This window comes from Eulemur rufifrons, chromosome 8 (assembly GCF_041146395.1).
Source record: "Eulemur rufifrons isolate Redbay chromosome 8, OSU_ERuf_1, whole genome shotgun sequence".
Lineage (NCBI taxonomy): Eukaryota > Metazoa > Chordata > Mammalia > Primates > Lemuridae > Eulemur > Eulemur rufifrons.
Window position 1 is genome coordinate 112633591 of NC_090990.1, and position 21848 is coordinate 112655438.

The window sequence follows — 21848 nt, forward strand, 5'->3', positions numbered from 1 at the left end:
CCACGACCCTGACCCTCACCAGGTCCTCACTCCCACGTCCCAGGCCCCCACTCTTGCTTGGCTGGGGAGAAGCCCACTTCTGGAGTCTTCCCCTCCCAGCTCCTTGCCTTCCTCCTGTATTCTGCCTCCATGTAGAGGCTCCCTGCCTGATATTGGTGTCGTCCTTCATTCTGTCCACAAATGTTTATTGAATGACTGCTCTGTTCCAGTGATGTTCTACCTGCTGAGGGCACAGCAGTGACCAGGACAGACAAGGTCCCTGCTCTGCTAAGAACATTCTAGTGTAATTCATTCTCCCCTTTGTGTGAGCCTAACCTTCCCCATCCCACAAGGCCCAATCTCATCTCTTCTTTGAAGCCTTCTTTGCTTACTCCAGCCTTTAAATAAGTAAACAAATAATATATACAAAAAGCTTTGATATATTTTCATATTTCATCTTCACATTCGCCCTGTGAGGTGGATGCCATCATTTCTATTTTATAGAGGAGGCAAGTGATTCAATTAAGAGTCCACAGCTAGAATATGGTAGCCGTGGGACTCAAACACAGTCATCTGGGCCAGGCACGGTGGCTCACGCCTGTAATCCTAGCTCTCTGGGAGGCTGAGGCAGGCAGATTATTTGAGCTCAGGAATTCGGGACCAGCCTGAGCAAGAATGAGACCCTGTCTCTACTAAAAAAATAGAAAGAAATTAGCTGGACAACTAAAAAAATATATATAGAAAAAATTAGCCGGGCATGATGGTGCGTGCCTGTAGTCCCAGCTACTCGGGAGGCTGAGGCAGAAGGATTGCTTGAGCCCAGGAGTTTGAGGTTGCTGTGAGCTAGGCTGACACCATGGCACTCTAGCCAGGGCAAAAGAGCGAGATTCTGTCTCCAAAAAAGGGGGGGGGCAGTTTTCCTTTAGGCCAGATTACCCCAGTGTGAATCTCTCTGTACTCAACACACAATCTCTCTCTCTCTCTCTCTCTCTCTCATACACACACACACACACACACACACACACACACAGCTAGCTCTAAAGGTCCCTGCTCCACTGTTCTTTCTTCCTTAACTCCCTCCAAGTGCTCCTCCTCCTTTTTTCCTAAATGCACTAGGGGACTTAGAGTTAGCATGAGAATGATATAAATGGCAGGGACCCAAAGCCAATTTGTTTTAATGTGCTAATGGAGTGTGTGCTGAAATGTGTTATTTTTGCATACATTACTTTGTAATGCAAATTACAAGAACTGTCAGTAACCATCTCTCTAATCTCATGGGGTTAAAAAACAAAGGGGAGAAAATTATTTGAAATGAAAACTTATTTGCCAACTCTTTGGCAGCAGAGAAACCTCATCTGTTCCCCAGGGCTGTCTTCTGTTCCCACTAAACAGTGTGAAAGCCTAGAGTCCTCTTCACCCTGACGTGAATGTGTTATTGCCGCAGCCAGTGGGCCTTGCAGATTACTGAGGCATTTGCAGAATGAAAATAAAAATGCAGTTGCCTCGTTTCAGTTTTACTTTCCTCTCTATAACACCAATTAGGATCCCAAAAGACAAGAGACCAAGGAGAGTCGTTGAAGAAAAAGTCTTGATGAAACTGTCCTCAGCTACAAAGTTAATTAGAACTTGTAACTTCAGAGCACAGGCTAATTCATTCATGTCTCAGTGCTTCTGTCCCTAACCTTATATTCGCTAGCCTGGTTTTGCCTTGTAGGAAACATTACTGGTCTGACATTCCAACATTCCTGTATCATAGACCCTCTGAGGAGTTAAAAACCTACATGTGATTTTTCACACTTGACCATAGGCATTTGCAGGACAGTTCTTGCTTGTAGTTTATAGAATGTGCTGGCAATGCAATCTCTTGAAATAAAGGGGAAGTTGGCCAGAACAGCCTGGGCTGTGTTCCAGTATCCCCTAGAACAAGATGTCCTTCAACACTTTAGTCCAGTGTGTTATGTGACTTCAAGGTATATGAAGGCTGTCCAGAAAGTATCCAGCCATTGTTAATAATGTTAGTGTAACGAGAACGGTTTGCACAACATTGCTGTAACCCAGCAGCCAAGGAGAGTGGACTGGAATGCGCAAGCGTGAACAATGAGGCCTTCACTGTGCTAGTCAGTGGGGCGCCAGTCACCATTGGGTGAGCATGTGTGCTGTGTGTGGCCGTCGCATTCAAAATGACTGAGCAAGCAGAGCAATGAATCTGCATCAAATTTTGCATTAAGCTTAAACATTCTTCCCCGGAAACTGTTCGGATGATTCAGAAGGCTTTCAGGGACAATGCAATGAGTGCAGCTCAAATAAAAGTGTGGCACAAATGCTTCAAAGATGGTGGAGAATCTGTTGAAAGTGATCCGCATTCTGCAAGGCCTACAACAAGCAGAACACCTGAGACTGATAGACGTGTATGGGTCAGGTTAAGAGACACTAGAACTGTGTGAGGTCCCAAGGTGCCTGCTTTGAAGGGGACTGAGGCGTCATTGTCCTATGTGCAATGTTTCTTGTATCTTGTGTCTTCTTCAGTAAATGTCTGTATTGTTCACGTTACATGGCTGGATAATTTCCGGACAGCCCTCACATAACCTGGGCTGGGCTGCCTTTCAGAGTCCCTCGTCTGCAGTGTCACTGGGGCCCGTGCAGTGGAGACTCCATCCACCCCAGGCATCTTTCTTAGCCTTGGGGGACTGGGTCACAATGAACCCTAGGCTTCTGTTGCCGCCTATCTGTAAGTAATAAACTTGCTTCACATAACTTGTATATGAGTGTGCACAGTGAACCTGCTTCACAGCACTAGCTATGCTCTGAGTCTGGTGCGGGAAGGGCCGCCTTGCCTTTGAGAATTGCTGGGTAAAGACTTTGTAATTGCTCTGAAGCTCCTTGGCTTCCCACATAAGCAAACTGAAACCCAAGTTGCTGTAAACTATGAAATGAAACTTAAACTTAACCAATCAGAAACCTCTAACTAACCTCTAATAGAGACTTTAACAATCAGAAACCACCAACGAACCACTAACTAGGGACTTTCCGCTTTAGCCAATCAAATATTTTTTTTTGTCTTGCTCCCCAAACGCCTAATAAAAGTTTTTCCCTCGCACCCCCTTGGTGGAACCCAAATTGCTTGTGGTTTGGCACTGCCGGATTGATGAGTCACTGTCTACTCAAATAAATGCCTTACATTTTTAATGTTCCTAAGTTTTTCTTTTAACAACTTTATGTGCATTATCTTGACTAATAATCACAAAAATTGCCTTTATTACTGACAGTTATCTACCAGACACACTCCTGATTGGGTCAGCATTATTGGACAACTAGATCTGGTAGAGTGGAGAGTGACTACCCTGTCATCCTTAAGATATCCCTACTTGCCAATTGTAAGCTACAGAGAAAATCTTAAGCCCCCAACCAACTGAAAGAACTCCTTCTAGGCCAAGGGAACTCCAGAGAAACCTGAAAAACTGAGTTCCTGGCCATGACAGGATGGGTGGTCACACACACCTGGTTATACCCCACTCTCTTTTAGAGTTTACACACACACAACTGACCAACATTAATGTTGGAATAGAAATCTTAAGACTGACGGGACAGACTCTTTGTGGCAATAAGATACCAAATTATAAACAGGACCTAATGCCATGCCAGGCAAGGGTCAAGTCACACACCCCTATGCTTAGAGAATGAACTGTGTTCCAACAGCCACACGGTTTTTCTTTTTCTCTAGCAGCTAAACAAGCACTGCCCTTGAGATAAGCAATATTAAATCAATTTGCAGCTCCACCAACAGACACTGATCCCCACCCCCGTTCCTCAAGCCATAATTACAGCTTTGATTGGACAAGAGACTGGTTTCAGTAACTTTCACCTGATAAGAAGACCACCGACCAGGGACTGGTTCGGGCCAGGTATACAGAGGCTGTGCACTTGAGTGCCTTTGTGTTCGGAAAAGACCTTTTGATGTATGGGGCCTAATTGTAATATATTTAAATGTTAATTCTCTACCCCAAGGTGAACATGGGTCATATGTAACATGCATGTTTATTCAATATGCATGTGTCAGGACTACCTTCATGAATATTCATAACTCCTCCCGTAACCTGTTGAAAATGTACGCTTGGCCAACCCATTCAGCTTAAATTCCTGTCTTAACCCTCTATCCTTTGAAGTGCCTGTCTGGCCTTTGCTGGAAGCTACATGTCCCAGGCTGTCAGAATGGCCACCTTGCAGGCTGTAACCCTTCAAAAAAAAATAAAGCTTTCCTTCCCAAATTTATAGATCCTGTGATTTTTTTAAGTTAACACAAACCACGCCACTCTTAGTCCCACCCATCAGTGGGACCCCCGTCAGCTTTGAAGCCAGATCACAAGGAAGGGGTGGAGTGAAGGCCTGAGAGTGGGGGTTCAGGAAAGATAGTGGGTTTGTGCAACTCTTGGGGCTCTGAAACCACTCCCCCGCACCAGCCCGCAGTGTCTCCTCTCCCATCCTAAGATCAGGGCACAGGCATTTTAAAGATCGTATCCATCAAGATACATGAAGCCTTTGCAGACTATTGTGTAAGTTTACACAAATCTGATTATCCCCCCAGGGAACCGAATCACAGTAAATTCTTCCAACAAGATTAGTGTCAAGTAGATTTGCTGAATTTACTGCCAGCAGCCTTGGCTAGGAATGGGGAAGGGGCAGAATAAACAGAGACCTCTGTCCCTTTCTTAGCCCTTTCTTTCATTCTCCTTTCCTTTCCCTACTTTGAAACTTCTAGATCTTCAAGGGAGAGAGCTTATAAATCCGTTCAATGATCTGCAACCAATGGGGCAGAGTTTCATCTGTTCCCAACCACATTCCGCATTCCACCCTGTCCTTCCCTCCTGCAGGACGGCAAACAACCCTCATTACCTTAGCAGCTTCTTCTCTTTTCTCTGGAAGTTCCTGCTCATGAGGGAATAATTGAACCAAAGGTTGGAGCTGAGAAGAAAGTGATTTTTCCTCCCTGAGGTCTGGGCGTGGGTTGGGCGTGAATTGACCGGTAATTGGGTGCAGCCTGGGGAGTCCCTGCCTCTATCATTACTCAACTCAGAAATTTCATCAAGATCTAAATCTAAAGCCATTACCCCGTAGAGTCAACCTGCCTGGCTCTCTCTTTGGCATTTGATTTTAAATCTCTCTTTAATGTGCCAGGAGATGGGGAGTTGTCATTAGTCCTAATTGTCAATCGTCATCATCCTCCTTCACCTCACCAAGTGGTGTCACATACCTTCATCTCCTCTGGCCTCGCCACAGCCCAGCTGGGAGGCGGATGGTTACCTCCCTCTTACAGAGGGTGAGGATGAAGCTCAAATGACACCGAGCCAGCCTGGGACCCTGATGAAACCTCAGTGGGCCCTGCCTGAGTCCTGCCCACGTGCCCTTGGCCTTCACCTCTGCATATCCAAGGCTGCCTACGTAGAACATCTGCATGCCTGGCAAACCAGAAGTGCCAGAAAGTTGAAGGCCCCAGAAGCAGCCCTCAGCAGTGGCAGCAGGCTAGGCTCACCTCGTTGACTCCATAGTCTGTCCCCCTCCTAAAGTTCCCGGCAGGGGTGTGGTCCAGTAGCCCACACTGGTAACTGGCTTGAGAATATCCCATTAGTGGCTTCCTTCCCTTCTTTCTCTTACTTTCCCACCCCTGATGGGTGTTTCCTGGGATCACTTCCCAAAAAACTCTTTGCACTCACATCCTTGTCTCAGGATCTATTTCAGGGGAACCCAAACCAACACAAGACATTTCAATTTTGGGTGACCTAACTTCTGGCCCTGTGGTGGCAGCAGTAACACCAGTGCTTGATGGGCTTTTCTGGAGCTGCCACTGGGGCACAGCTGGGGTCTACACGGTGAGTACAGGGGATTGGTGCAAATCCCAGTACTGGGCAGTGTGCAAGGCCGCAGACCACCGGCACCCTTTCCTGCTAGAGGGATTTGAGAAGTTCAGGAACCATGTGGGCTACAGGCCAGTCTGAATGCACATTACTTGCCGTGTGAGGTGTAGGAATCCGAAATGCATTGCACGTTCATTATCGTATTTAAGCTTATTCCAATTGTTGAAGAAAGCAGGTCAAGTGGGGAAGCCGAGGTCCAACATGGTGAAGTGACCTGCTCAGGGACACACCAAGTGGAAAGCAGTGTCACCATGGGGAATGACCCTGGGCCTGTCTACTTCAGCAAAGGGGCTAAGGGACACCACACAGTTTCCTGGGAGAGGTTGTCAAGCTCTGGTGCCTCCTTAGCAGGCTGTAACAGCAGGTCCAGGGCTCACTCCCCTGCACCTGTGTTCTGCAAGCAGCACTCGTGGGAGGGCAACAGGGAGCTTGTAGCACTAGAAGCCAGGACACCTGGCAGGAGATACCAAAACTCCTTACAGAAAACCTGAGTTTATAGTGCATTCACTCAACTTCTTCTAAAGGTTTGTCTTTCAGTTTATCATCCTACTTGAGTGACCTTAGGCAAACCACATAACCCCTGTGTGCCTTGCTCATCCACCCATTCATTCATCAGACACTGTCAACGCTACATGCCAGGCACATGCCTGGAAGCTCCCGGTCTCGTGAGGCAGACATGGACTAGAACTGTGCTATTGTCAGAGCAGGAAGTCAGTTAGGAATGAGCAAGGGAGGCGGGTTGGAAAAGTTAGTCAACCGGCTCAAACAAACAGTTCTTGAACGAACAGCACTGAGGAGAAGAAAATTTCCCAGCATTATATAGGTACAAGAAGTGACCTTTCCCCCATTATACCACAATTGTAATAAGTTAACATTGTGGTGTTGACCCCCCTTGGAGGAAAAACAGGGGAACTATGAGTAAGAACAGAATGAACACTGAACGCCCAGCCTTCTTTGACTTCAACAACAACAACAAAAAAAAACCAACCTCCCGGATTCGGGGCAGTTGCTCTTTTCGGGCCTGCCCACCCCCTTTGTTGGGGGTGCAAGCTCGCTTCTGCACGAGCCGTCCCCAAGCCTGTCCCCTTTCACTCAATAAACTTGCCACTATGGCTCGGTTGTGTGTGCGTGCGTCCTGAAATTCCTTTCTGCGACGTCAGCAAGAAGCTCTACACTGGAGACACTGTGAGAGGTCAAATCGAGATTCAGTGGGACAGATGGGGACATGGAGAGGCCTCCAGCCCAGGCTTAGAAAGCCGAGAAAGGGATCCTGGAGAGCTGCCACCCGGCATGAGTCTTGACGCAGTCCTCAGTACAGGGAACAGCGTCTGCAGCAGGGGGAACAGTGCATGAACAGAGAGGGAGGGCAGAGAAGCCAGAGGGAGAGGGGGCCCCTGAAGCTGCTTCCACATGGTCTGTCCCTGAGCAGGTCACTTCAGCATGTCAGACCTCGGCTTCCTCACTTGACCTGCTCTCTTCAACAACTGGAATAAGCTTAAATACGATAATGAACGTGAAAGCATTAAGAAAGTATAAAGTTCTTCAGAACAGGAAAGATTGAAGAGTGAGCATGAGAGAATTTACCCCACACCTGTCACTGGGAAGGGTGAGGGTGGCGGGAGAGGGGATGCGTGGGGTCGTGTTTCCTTGTTCTCCGTCTTGCCTGGAGTAGCCAGTGTGGTTGGAGGGGCCATAAATCAGACTGCGCAGGAATAAACATAATCCCGAGCAAAGGCATTAGACGGCTGACAAGCACTTTTACAGTGATTTATTCAGCATGTTTTTATTCAACTCCAACTACGTGCCAGGGACTCTCCCGGGTTCTAGGAAGACAACGATGAGCAGGAAAGGCAAGTCTGGGAGGTCTGATGAGTAAACAGGCAATTTCCAGAACTACACTACACCCCCACAACAGCCACGTGAAGTGACCGGCCTGAGATCCCCCTTTCCAATTTATAAACTAGGAAACTTGGACCCAGAGAAGAGCGATGACTTGTCCAAAGTCATAGCTAGACCTTGGTGGTGCCTGGGCCCACGAGAAGGTCCCACTCTGACTCCCAGCCATTGTCTTCCCACAGAGACAACCATTATGCCGGTTCCCGGGCTGACCAGAGTTAGGATAAAGGAAGCCAACCGGGTCTCCGGTTGGAAGATGTGGGCCTCTGAGCGCCCCGGCAGGAGCCCCCACGGAGCAGAGGGGCAAAGAACAGACAATTGAGTTTGGACATCTCTGGGCCTAAATCCAAGAAGGCCTTCATTGCCCATGTTAAACCCCTTCCACTGCCTGCAGCCCCTCCAGTAAACCTTGACTCAGGTTTCCTCAGACACATATTAATTTGTTCTGAGAGTAAACAATGCGTCCTTGTGTTCCCACTGTCATCCTGGCTCCCTCAGGCTCCCATCTGTTTCCTCCACACCTAGAAATAAGGAGACTGAGGGGGACAAAACCGAGCCTGCAGAGAGGCTGCTGCCAACCCAACCGGTCCTCACCGAAATCTCCCCTCCAAATGTGGCTTTGGGGGCTGGGTAGAAAGCTTGCGGAAGCCCCTGATGAAATTCCCGCAGCTGTGGGAGGCGGCTTTAACCAGACACGCTGAATGGGAGTCGTTAATAATCCAGCATTTCATTAGGCAGAGCCAGATGTTAGGGCCGGAGGAGGGGATGTGTGGGGAGCAGGAATGACGAGAGACGAGCAACCTCCTTCAGGAGCGGGAAGCACAGGTTTCCAACTACGGTGAGAAGAGTCCAGGGTCACATCCCACGGGGGATGTGACCGGGGGGCCCCCTGTCCAGACAGCCAAAGTCCTTAGCTAGAGAAGCTCAGTAACTCATTTGTTCATTCAACCACTGGTCAAACGTTTACTGAGCAACGGCCAGGAACCAGGCACTGTAGCCAGTGCTGGGAAACAAGGTCAATGAGACAGAGTCTTTGTGATCAAGGGATTTATAGTCTCAGAAGGGACACAAACAAGTTAATTAATGAGTGAATAGAATGTTGTAAATCTCTGCTGAAAGCCTGTGTAGTGCACAGTGGGGACACGCAGAAGCAAGGGCCAGTTCTACTTGGGGATGTCTAAAGAGATTTCATGGTAAGAGGGTGAGGCTTGGAAGATGACCAGGGTTTGCTAGGCAAGGAGGGAGGAAAAGCCTTCCAACATCAATGACAGTGATATCTGCAACATTTCCTGAATGTGTGAACACGCCAGATGTGATGCTAAGAGGTTTACATATATATTTTCTTTCATTGAGTGCTCACAATGACCCTCTGTGGTAGGTTTTATTGTTTTTTGTTTTTTTTTTTTTTCTTTTTTTGAGACAGAGTCTCGCTCTGTTGCCCGGGCTAGAGTGCCATGGCGTCAGCCTAGCTCATAGCAACCCCAAACTCCTGGGCTCAAGCAATCCTCCTGCCTCAGCCTCCCGAGTAGCTGGGACTACAGGCATGCGCCACCATGCCTGGCTAATTTTCTTTTTTTCTATTTTTAGTTGTCTGGCTAATTTCTTTCTATTTTTAGTAGAGACAGGGTCTCGCTCTTGCTCAGGCTGGTCTTGAACTCCTGAGCTCAAGCAATCCTCCTGCCTCGGCCTCCCAGAATGGTAGGATTACAGGTGTGAGCCACCGCACCGGGCCTAGTTTTATTGTTAGCCTCGTTTTACAAATGAGGAACCTGGGGCCCAGAGTGGTTAAGAAACTTACCCAAGGTCAGCTTGGGGAACTGAGGTGATGCAGTGGGACTTGAGTTCTGAGGTGAGGGTGTGCCTTGAATGGGGAGGCCAGAAAGGTGGGCAGGGGTCTGGCAATGAAAGGCCTCAGCAGCTTAGCCAAACAGTGTAGACTTCACCCTACTGGGCAGGGAATGGCATGACCTGATTTCTGCTTTTCAAGATCACTTTGGCAGCAATATAGAGGCGGAACTGGAGGCAGCAAGGCAAGGAGGCCAATTAGGAGGAAATTTCAATGGTCCACGGGAGAGATAAAGAGCTTATCTAAATCAGTGACGTTACCAATGGAGAAGACGTCAACACCAGAAGATAAAAAGGGCAGGAATTTCTGGCCACCTAAATGAGAAAAAAATATGCTTTGTAGAGTCACACAAACCTGAAGTTGAGTCCTAGTCATGCCACTTACCCGGTTTGGCAAATGGTCCTCTTATAGCTTCTCCATCTGTAAAATGAAGAAAATAAAATAAGAGGTGGTCCCACTGGACTGTGTAACTCTATCATAATTTTCCACTTGACTGCAAGCTCTTTGAGGACAGACACTGTGCCTGAATATTTGTTGTATTGCTAGCACCCAGCACGGTGCCTGGAACACAGTGGGTGCTCAATGCTCTTCTTTGAATGAGTGTGAAATGGTTCGGTTTGAGCAAAGGGAGGATTCAGGATAACATCAGGTTTCTGCCTTGACTGATTGATGGATGGTGGTGCCACTCAGAGAGAGAGAGGGAGAGAGAATGGAAGGAATACGGCACATGGGAGGGGGGAAGATCACCGGCTGTGCTTTTAACAGAAATAGCTGGTAGCCTTCACTGTGATGAGAGTTCAGGGAATGGCTGAGAGTGAGTTGGAGGCTGAGGAGGAGTGGGGAGCTTTGAAGTGCTGGAGAAGTTGTTCCCAAGGATGTTGAATTTTCTTAAGTTAGACACTCATTATCTCTCACTTGGACATAAAATATTTCTTCCTAACGGCTCTCCTTGACTGCTGCTGCCTCTGATTCAGTCTCTCTGCTGCCAAATTGATCTCAGGAAGCAGAAACCAGGTCATGTCAGATTGATGTGGACTCTGCAAAGCACTGAGGAGTGTGACTAATATGCTACGATTTTGTGTAAAAAGGTATATGTGGGGGGTGTTGTCGGCTAAATTGTGTCCCTCCAAAATGTATGTTCAAGTCCTAACCTGCCGTACCTGTGAATATGACCTTATCTGAAAATAGGGTCTTTGCAGATATAATCAAGTTAAGATGAGGTCATACTGGATTCGGGTGGGCCCTAATCCAATGACTGATGACATTATAAGAAGAGGGAAATTTAGACACAAAGACCCAGAAGGTGGCCATGTGATGATGGAGGCAGATTAGAGTGATGCAGCTGCAAGCTAAGGAATGCCAAGGGTTGCCAGCAACCACCAGAAGCTAGGAAGAGGCAAGGAAGGATTCTTCTCTAGAGCCTTCAGAGACAGCATGGCCCTGCCAACACTTAGATTCTAACTTCTGGCCTCCAGAATTAGGAAAGAATAAATTCCTGTTGTTTTAAGCCACCCAGTTTGTGGCACTTTGTTACTACAGCAACCCTAGGAAAATGATAGAGAGGGGATATGCATACATATATATAATTACTTATGTTTTCAATACGAGGTAATGGAAGATCCAACTAGCTGTTGGCCTTATAGGATAACCACACTGGAACGGCGGGCGACACTCAGCTCTGCTCCATTTGCCTCCAAACAAGTTTACCCAGCATGTACTCAGGGTCATAGTAGAGCTGCAAGTGAGTAAGTAGAAATAGCCAAGGATGCTTAATGCCTGGGCTTGGGCCTGGCACACCATCACTTCTGCTTCATTCTATTGGCCAAAGCTTGGCACAGGCCAGCCCAGGTTCAAGGGGTAGTAAAACAGACTCAACCTCTTTGGTGAGAGACTGCAAAAGACACATGGCAAAGGGTATAAATGCAGAAGCGAGTGAAGAATTAGAGCCATTGATGCAGTCTATCACACCAATATATATGCACATATACACACATGTATATGTATATATGTAGTGGGATAAAGCAAACAAGCCATTATATTCATTTTTTTAAGATCTAAAATTTACAGATTAAGAGACGAGATACAAAACAGTGAGACGCAAATATTTAATACTAAAACCAAAGAAGTACAAATTCTATCATAAAAATTTTGAGTTGCAAATAACATTATGAACGCAGAATATATATTTTTTTCTTTCTAAGAAATACGTATTTCTCAGCTCTGTTCACCAAAAAGGCCTAAAACCAGTGACAGGCTGGTAGCAATGAATACTGCTACTGTGCCTGTTGTGTTCTCAGATACCATTTCCCACTTACATGAATCAGGGCTGTTTGGAGAAACGGTTAATTCCAGGCCAGAGCTAGAAATGTACAAGACAACTCTGGGTCTTCTTGTAGTGTCTGAAATCCAGGAAACTCCTAAAGACCTTTGGGATGATGTCAAAAGGACATAGCAGTCAATGTGATTGGGCTCCACTAGCCAAAGCTGGGAAAATATGAGCATCAAAACGAATAATGACAGCAATGGAGTATAACACATCAAAAATATAAAATCTGGGAGTTCATAATTATGCTTTTTTTTAAAAAAAAACTATCATTTGTCACCTTTGGAAGTTGCTGGGATACTAATTCATTTTTCTAAAAATTGATAAATAAAGAGAAAAAAATCAATGAAGTATTTATCTTGTCTTTCTTGTAAAAACTGTATTCAGATTAACTAAAGAGATATAAAGTTATTTTTAATAGAAGAATCACAGGTAATAATTTCAGGAGGAATTATTGAATAGAAAACCACCATCATAATTCATGGGGAAAATAATGAATCTAGGCAACATTAGCCTTATTGGAAAATTTATAATAAATGGATCAGGCTGACATTACTTGAACCGTCTGATCATCTTGACTTCAATAACAGTGGGACAAATGAACATCATGTTCCCCCTGATATGAGGCAATAGAAAGAGTACAACACAACTGTCCAAGCAGTCATTCAAAGAATGTTAACCAGAATCTAGTTGTCTTGGTTTATGTAAGCCTGACCCTGAGACTAGGATTCCCGTTAAGTAGTTTGTTTGGAAGGTGATCCCAGAAAACTACAATGAAGAAGTAGGAAAGTAAGACAGGTACACCACGGGCAACTGGAGCTCAGCCTCATGGGGGAACTTTGACAGATAATGCAGAACAAATTTCAGAGCCATCCCAACTGAGGGACGAGGAAGTTGCGGTATTTACCCACCAAATCCCTGGCCATTGGTTGAGAGTGGTTTCCGAGGACATTAATTCTGCTGCATTTCTGACTTGCCCAGAGCACAGGTTAGTATGCTTCACAGTGAGGAAAAAAGTCCTTAGGCAGCAAATACGCCAACATTTGGCATGTAGAACTTAATGCCCAGGGAGATGGAGAAGCATCAACAGTGTATGTTACATTAATCAGTACTCTAGATCTAACTACTGATACTAGTTTACAGGAGAGTAAATGTTACACAGTATCACACGAATACCAGCAGCCAAATCCAGAATGGGAGAAATACTGCAGGACCGATGATGGAGTTTATTCCACAAATTCATTACTTTAGAAAGGGAGGCATGTAATAGACTAAAACTTAATCTATAACTTAAGAGATGTATCAAAATGCAACGTGTAACCTTTGGACCCTGATTTAAAGAAAAGAATTATATTTTTGATATTATCAGAAAAAAATTGCACATGGACTTAGTATTAGGTAATATGAAGAAATTACTGCTAATTTAGTTGAGTGTAATCATGATATTGTGGCAATGGTGTTTTTAAAAATCCTTATCTATTAGAGCCTTTAAAAAATAGTTGAAGCTAATATGGCAAAATGTTAACAGTTGTTAAATTGAAGTGATGGGTGTATGGGAATTCATTATACTATTCTGCCTACCTTTCCATCTGTTTAAAACTTTATAAAAGGGGAGGAGGGGAGAAGGAGTGAGGGAGGAGAGGGCACACCAGACTATCTGGGTTTGAATCCTGGCTCTGCCGCCTTCTAGCTAAGTGAACTTGAGCTCTTTATGCCTCAGTTTCTTCATCTGCAACTTAGTCTAATAACAATGTCTAATACATAAGATTGGGATAAGGATTAAGTGAGTTAATATCAGTTACGTGCTTAGAACAGTGGCTCAATAAATATTTGCTGTTATAACTCCATTAGGAGTGAATTCCAACTTATAAAATCCCAGGAATGCTGACTTCTGGACGGATCAAATCTGGCTAGGGGGGTACTATTAGGTAAGAAAGGGGCAGCTCTCCCTAAAAGCATGCGGTTGGGAGTGGAGCAGTGCTCAAGGCAAGGGTGGTCCCAGGAGGAGGAAAATATACTACTGGACAGATAAGACACTTGGAAAGAAAGTGTGACTTCCTAGGTGCATTGCATGACCAGGAAATAGGTGGCTTTTAAATTGCAAAGAGCAATTCAGACACGCAATGCAGCATGGGAGGAAGAGTGCAGCAAAGCCCAAAGGCATACCTTGAGCGTCAGTCTCGGAGACCACTGGAGAGAGGAGTGGTATTTTATATGATGAGATATGTTTTATAAGTTAAGATTTATAATGCAACAGTCCCCCTTATCCACGATCTTTCTTTCTGTGGTTTCAGTTACCTGCGGTCAACTGTGATCTAAAAATATGAAATGGAAAATTCCAGAAACAAACAATTCATAAGTTTTAAGTCGAATGCTGTTCTGAGTAGTGGGATGAAATCTTGCACTCTTCTGCTCCGTCCCGCTTGCGACATGAATCCCCACTTTGTCCAGCTTCTCCTCACTGTCTACACTGCCTGCCCTTTAGTCACTTAGCAGTCACCTTGGTTAGCAGGTCGACTGTCATGGTATTGTAGTGTTTGTGTCCATGTAACCTTGATTTTACTCAATAATGGCCCCAAAGCGAAACAGTAGCGATGCTGCAATTAAGATATGCCAAAGAGAAGCCATGAAGTGCTTCTTTTAAACAAAAAAGTGAAAGTTTTCAGCCCAAGGAAAGGAAAAAAAAAAATTAAATGCTGAGGCTGCTAATATCTACGGTAAGAATGAATCTTCTATCCGTGAAATTGCCAAGAAGCAAAAAGAAATTTGTGCTAGTTTTGCTATCATACTGCAAAATGCAAAAGCCACGGCCACATTGAGTAACAAGTGCTTAGTTAAGATGAATATATAGTGTTTGGTACTATCTGTAGTTTCGGGCACCCACTGGGGTCCCCTCAGGATAAGGAGTGAGGGACGACTTACTGTATTAATTAAAGTCAATGACCATAATAATCAAGAGGTTGCCTTGATGAATAGAAAATTGTAAAACTGAGACGTTGGATGACATTTGGAATCTCACGTATCCTGTTTATTTCTGAACTTTATTTTGGTTATTCAGAACAAAAATCCTGATTCCACAAATAAGTAGTTGTAAATCATAGCAGTGTTTAAAACTTTGCAATCTTAGGATCCTCTTTACTTATCTTAATTCCAGAAGCTTCAAAGAAGAATAGTGGAAATTTTCCCCTCAAACAGAATCAGTAACAATTTTCAACAGCAGCCCAAATTCTTTATTTCAATACAAGGTAAACCCCACAGTTAACAATTATGTCATGAGAAAAATGTGCTCCAACCAGATGTGCTCCAAACCTCATAGGGTTGTGGTGAGAATTTTCCAAACCACCTGTGTGGGGCTCCTAATGTGGAACCTCAAAAATTATTGCTTACCTCTGAACACAATATACCTCAATAGAACACAAGTCCTTCAAAATATGTTAGCAGATACCAGGAGTAGGGGGAGGAAGAACGTGTGAGGAACTATTTAGGCAGACTAATGTCACCACTGATTAAATAGTAGGTATTCAGTCAACAGTAGCTATTACTATTTCACTTTCAGGAGTTGAAGCTGACCTGAGAAGTCACATAAACAGGCTCAGAATAGAAGAAACTTTGCTCAAGTCATGCACAGAATCGGGAGAAATCATAAATGTTTGTTGTAAGCCACTAAGTTTGGGGGTGATTTGTTACACGGTAAAATGTAATACAAAGTGTCACAGACACTTTTCATTCTTGCCTCCCTAGTGTCCATTTTCCTTTTATGTTTACAGCAGCCAATTTTCAGTCCACGTGATTGTGGGAAAGCAGAGTCCACGCCAGTTCCAGAGATGGGCTCGTGAACCAGGCCTGGCCAATCAGAGCATTGCATCTGTGACAGACACCATTGATTGGCTAACTCAATTCCCATTCCCAACGCCCTTCTCCCTAACCTACTTCAATGAAAGACTCTGGAGAAGCAAAGCGTTTTCCCAGCCTATCTTAAAGGCAGGAGTAGCTTTGTGACCCAGTATGGCCAGTAGGTTGTAAACTAAAGTCTGCCAAGAACCTCTGGGAAAACTTTAACTTTTCTCATAAAGGAACAGGTGGTGCTAGTGCCTTCCCTTCTCTTACTGCTTTGAACCTGGTTGTGATTTTTGGAGCTGTAGCAACTATTTTGTTACCATGAGGCAAAGGCCAAGAGCATTTTCAAAATGTTGATCCATTCCTGAAGCACTAAATCAGCAGCAGCAACTGCCTACCTTCAGGCTTCCTGTTATACAAGAAAAATAAATATTTTTGAAACACCTCTTATCTTTATGTTGGTAGTCAAGTTGTCTGTTTCTTACAGTTGAAAGCACTCCTAACAGAGCATCTCACTAGCTATAATAATTATCAAAGCTGTAAGGAAAATATAAAGAAAATGGAAATCACTACAAATTACAAATGATTTTTATATTCTTTGTAACTTTCAGTATTTTTTAAATGCCTTTGGGGAAGCATGCATTTACTTGGTAATCAGGGGGAAAAAATGAAGATTGAAATAATCTGAGAGCCACAAACCAAACTTTCAAGATCCAAAGAATAGAAGCAGGCTGATCCACTGTCAGGAGACAGACCCAGGTGTGACCTTGTGATGTTCCATTTCCTTGTCTATAAAGTGGAGATAGTATTTGCTAGGTGTCTACTTCCTATGGCTAATGTTAGAATAATAAGATAGTATTTATAAATGTACCTGTTGCTAAAGATTCATTTTTTTTTTTGTGCTTCCTATTGAAGTAGGAATTTAGATATGAGTGGCAGGGGGTTAGTGGGTGCAGGGAAAAAAGGCTGGGGTGGGAGCCTGGGCAGCTACCCTCAGGCCCGACCTCACATTCCTAGAGACTACTGCACTCCATCTGTGTGGTCTCTGTCCTCCTTCTGCGGGGACAGCCCAGCTCAGACAACTTTATTTGCCTCTTTGAAAAGAGAAATCCGCATGCCAGCTGCACCTCCCATCCTACTTACTGTCCTCTGGGATCAGATCCTTTTGCTGTTGATCCTTTGTCTTTTTCACCCTCATTAGGCATGTGTATCCTTGAGGTGTTTTCAGAATTCAAGCAGTAACTCCCTTCCCCCGCCCCCTGTCCCTGCTGCTCTTTGCCTCTCCTCTGTTCTGGCAGATCTTTCTCTCTAGAGGCTAATTAGCATTCACAGAAGCGCTCTTCAGGGTTGTGTCTTCAATGTTAGAAAATGTGAATGGCAACCGAGGTTTCTAATTCTGAAGTTTCCCCTTTGAAGTCTTTTAACAAGTCATCAGGGACTGATGGAGGCCTAGCGAGGGCCCGAGGACCGTCGCTGCTGCAAGGGAAGGGATGCGGCGCCCCCACGGTGCCCCGACAGGCCCGGGGAATCCTGTCCCAGACTTGTCTTGAGACCTCTGCAAGAAGGCGGGAGAATGCAGACTTCTTACCCCACAGAGAGACCCCGGCCCCACGGACTCTCAGAGCTGCATGTACACAGAACCATGCTCCACGCTCACCTCCCATGCCGGGCACTGACCACCCTGGACACACGCACACGTATGTATTCTGCTCCACACACTCACAGAGAGGTCTGTGCTCACGATCAGCCCACACGCCAGAGAGACATGGCAACAATGGCTATCTACTTCATGCCTACTACCTATGAAGATGTACATCCATTGTTCTCACATCACGGTACTAATTCTGCGTAGTAGGAGTTAGTAACTACATTTTTGTGGGTGAAACTGGCTCAAAGATGTGAAATCACTTGTCTAAAGTCACAGAGCTGGTAAGTGGCAGAGTCAGATTCTAATCCCGAGTGAGTCTGCTCCTTCTGCTGCGCCATGTCAACCCCTGGTGAAGCCGGTGGCAGGGCCCTAACATGGTGAAGAAGGACACCCGACCTGGTGTATCTCTAGGGAAGAAGCTGTTTTCCTCTGTCAGGCAATTTGACTTCCTGCAGGAAGGAAGCTTGGCACTCAAATGAACTTGATCCATGGTTTACACCCTCTCTTTCTTCCCTTTCCTACTTGCAGGAATTGAGTTTTGATTGAAAAATAAGCTTTCACCATTCACTTCATTAGTCACTGGAAATCATTTTCAGGCAAATGGCAGAGAGAACACCCAAGGAGAAAGTCAGAGCCGAGCCACTTCCTTCAGCTCCTCGCTCAGCCAGGGGACAGCTCGGGCAGCAACCACGGAGCAGGAGCCACCCACAGAGGAGGCACGACTTGCCCCAGCTGCAGCAGTTACATTACGTTTGTCTGAGTAAAGGGAGTTTCACCCAACCCTAGACTCGGGGAAAGCCACGTTTCAGGGGAACAGGCAGGTTCTTTGATTCACTTTCTAATAAAATGAAGTTTATTACAGGAAGCTAGAGAAAGGAGCAGCACTTCCAACATGGTACCCCACCCAGCCTTCCGCAGCTGCCTCCCTGGAAGTCCTAGGATGGAAGAAATGGAAGACATCTATCCAAGTGGCCGGTATTAGAGGAAAGTCTCTCGTGGCTCGGACACCTTTGTCACACGCAGACCTGGCTGCATGTGCACACATTCACACACACACACACACACACACCCACACACACACACACACACGCACACGCATAGTCTTCAAGAAAACACAAAAAGCCCTGGGCATACTCCTCAAAATATGATAGTGATTCAACAAGCATTTTTTGGGTTAGACTCTGCCTATAAGGAAGAAAGCAGAGTGAAAGCAAGAATCCATTTTATTTGTTGAATAAACAAATAAATGATCAAATAAATACATGTTTCTGTAGCAAATATGTATTGAGCAACTATTGTGTGCGCGGCTCAGTGTTCAGGGCTAGGGATACAACAGTGAGCGATAAATGGGAAATAAAGCGTAGCTTCTTGCCTCGATGTGTTTACAGCCTCTTGAGGAAGAAAAACAAGTAAATAGACAATTTCAAACCCCTATGAAGAATGCTGTAATATCAACTTCATTTAGGCTTTCATCCCTACGTTCCCCCCAGCTGTCCCCAAATTGATCTACAGATCAAGCACAGTCCCAAACAAAATCCCTGTAGAATTTTTTTGTAGAATTAACAAGCTGAATTCATATGGAAATGCAATGGGCCTGGAATAACTAGAACTTTGAAGAACTCAGTCAGAGAACCAACTCCACCTGAATTCAATACTTATTAGAAAGCTAGGGCAATCAGGACAGTGTGCTACTGGCATGAAGTACACCTGGGGACAGAATATGAGTGGTCACAGAGAAAGAAAAGGTGTGACAGGCAAGCCAATGCCACTGTCTAGGACTGGGGCTTGTTTCTGTCTCCAACTAGCTGCGGTCTCTGGGCTGCAGAGTAGGGTAAGCTAAATGGCGTCTAGGTGTTCCCACGGCTCCAAGAGGCACTCTCCGAAGGGGGTCAGGCACACAGCTATGCTTGAGCGGAGAACTCACGGCACCCACAGTCAGAACTGCTTCAGCACAACACTGGGTGCGCACAGCCAGGGGAAGAAGCCTACGTCCCCACCTGGCAGACAGGTGAGAGAAGGGAAAAGGACGCAGAATAGATTCAGCGTTTACTTCCCATCACACATCTCTCTCTCTCTCTCTCTCTCTCACACACGCACACACACTCACACACACATACTCACACACATATACACGCGCACACACACACACACACACATACACACACACGCTCAGAGCCTGAGGACCAAGGAGGACATAGACCAGCGCTTGCTCAGATCAACAAGGATTGGCCAATTCCTTCTTCCTCTGCAGCCCGAATGTCCGGCTGACCTCCCAGGGGCTGCCCAGGCCCTCTCCACTTGGGCTTTCCCTCCCCCATCCCTTCCTCGGCCAGCCCCAACCCTCCCTCCCAGAAGCTGGAGGGCTGCTATGTGGGAGAGATGGAGTCAGCTTGGTCCCAAACCTTCTCTTCATGTGACTTGGGCAAGTCCTTTAATTTCTCTGTGTCTCAACGTCCTGCCCTGGGCAGTGGTAATCGTCGTCGAATTCCCAGGGTTAGTGGTGCGGTGGGGATTAAATAGCTCCTCCAAGTAAAGCGCACTAAACAGTGCCTGGCACCTGGTAGGCACTCTGCAAGTGTTGCCATTATTGTCATTGTGTTTGTTTTATTCTCCAGACTGGGCGTGGTGAAGATCGCTGTTTCTCTCTGAGAGCCAAGGAGTCCACTGGGAGGGATCAAAACAAGACAGGAGGAGGTCATAGGGCCACAGTGCTCAGCAACCCTCTCATCCCACCCCACCTGCCCAAATCTGTCTTTCCTCACCTCTGCCGCCTGGTCCTTCCCCAGCCACGGAGTTAAGGAACCGAGGTCTGAGATCTGGGAAATGGAAGGGGATGGGGAGGAGGAGGTGGTGAAAGATGAAGAAAGAAAGGAGGAGGAATGGAAATTTCTTTTTCTTTCCTTCTTTCTTTGTGGTCAGACTTTCGGAAATGAGCCTAAATCCATTCTAACCCTGCATGTTGGTAGGAAGAAATCCTATTGTGTTGTAGTCATTCCATATGGGCAGGTTCCTTGTCCCCAGGGTCACACCCAGATGCTAGCTCAGGTCCTGGCCTATCCCCTCCCTCCCAGGGGGCTCCAGGGCCTGCCTCACTTTCCCCCACCCGCTGCCCCGCCCCCAGCAGCCTGGCAGCCCTCCCTCTCTGCTAAAACACCCTGCCTTGCTCCATGCCCCTCCCCAGCCCCCACTTCTGCCAACTTCTCTGTACCCAGTTTTTTAACCTTAAGATGAGGATTACATTTTCAACCAGCAAAACTACAAAGTTCACTGAGTCCATGTCTTTGGTAAATGTCCCCCATGGAGTCCATACCCTGCTCCCATCTCTCCCCCACACAAGTGAGCCTGTGTCAGTGGGGAGACGAAGGTCTGGGGTGGGGTGGGGCTTCCCAGTAGCTTGAGAGATTGTGTCCTTTGAGTGCCTTCCTCCGAGCACAGGGCAGGGCACGGCTGGGGTGCGCAGGGGCTCTGTGGGTCCTCGCGCACAGCTCTGTTTCCTGTAATTGCAGGCGCTGAGAGCCTCCAGACGCTGAGCCTGCCTGCCTGCCTGCCTGCTGCAGTGCTAATGGCTCCTACACCCTCCGACTGGGGCTCATTTTCTCCTCTCCTCTCTTTTTCCTGGGTCAGAATGCTGTGATCTCTCTATCTCTCTCTCTCACACACACACACACTCCCCACCCCCAGGCAGGACTAGCACACGGAAGCCCAGGGCAGGGAGTGGAATGGGAGAGCTAGGAAATAACGGAGATGGTTCCTGCCCTCCCATACCCACACCTTGGGGAGGGAAGAAAGGAGGCTGTTCTTTCTCTCAGGGTTCTCATGATCTGAGCAGGAGACAAATCCCCACCTCCAAGCCCACATCTGATGACCTGGAGGCCACACAGGAACATGTGCAACAGCTATCAGGCCAGCGTGTGCCAGAGGGCAGCATCAACCCAAGACAGCAGCCAGAGGGAGGGGTGCGTGGGGGTAGGAGAGAGGGGTGGGGCTGCTTTGGAGCAGCAGCCACAGGAGGCAGGAGGAGGCTTAGGCAGGATCAGCCCTGCTGCATCTGCATCTCCCCTAATGAAATATTTGCCAGAGACTAATTTCTCCTCAAAGGAAACTGAATTCTCAGGCCCTCCATCTGTGTATTAATTTCAGAGCGATTTAGTTTTCCCCATTCTAGAGACAGGAGGAAATACTGCAGAACAGCAACCCAAATGTGGTGTTTACTCTTTGGTGGGATAGCACGCTCCCTCCAGCTCACATCCCCAGCCCCACCCTCTCCCATCCCAGGAGATAAGAAGAGCAAATGCTTAGTTCATGCCAAGTGCCCTGCACAGACTCAAGTATTTCTGAGAACATCACTGCAAACATACCATAATTAGCCTGACTTTACCTGTTCTGGGGACAGGAAGAAATGCTACAGAA

At 46.3% G+C, this 21848-nt stretch overlaps 1 long non-coding RNA gene across 4 annotated transcripts in view; it reads right to left on the reverse strand.

Annotated features, from left to right (window-relative positions):
• The window catches only part of LOC138390888 (uncharacterized), a 35369-nt gene that overhangs the window by 2536 nt on the left and 10985 nt on the right, over nt 1-21848 (reverse strand). For 3 of the 4 annotated variants that reach the window (XR_011234587.1, XR_011234588.1, XR_011234586.1), the window contains 2 exons: nt 9891-10050; nt 9583-9800 (listed from right to left, as the gene is read on the reverse strand). This is a non-coding gene — a long non-coding RNA (uncharacterized lncRNA). The remainder of the gene's footprint in view (nt 1-9582; nt 9801-9890; nt 10051-21848) is intronic. The other variant, XR_011234589.1, reaches the window with a different exon arrangement.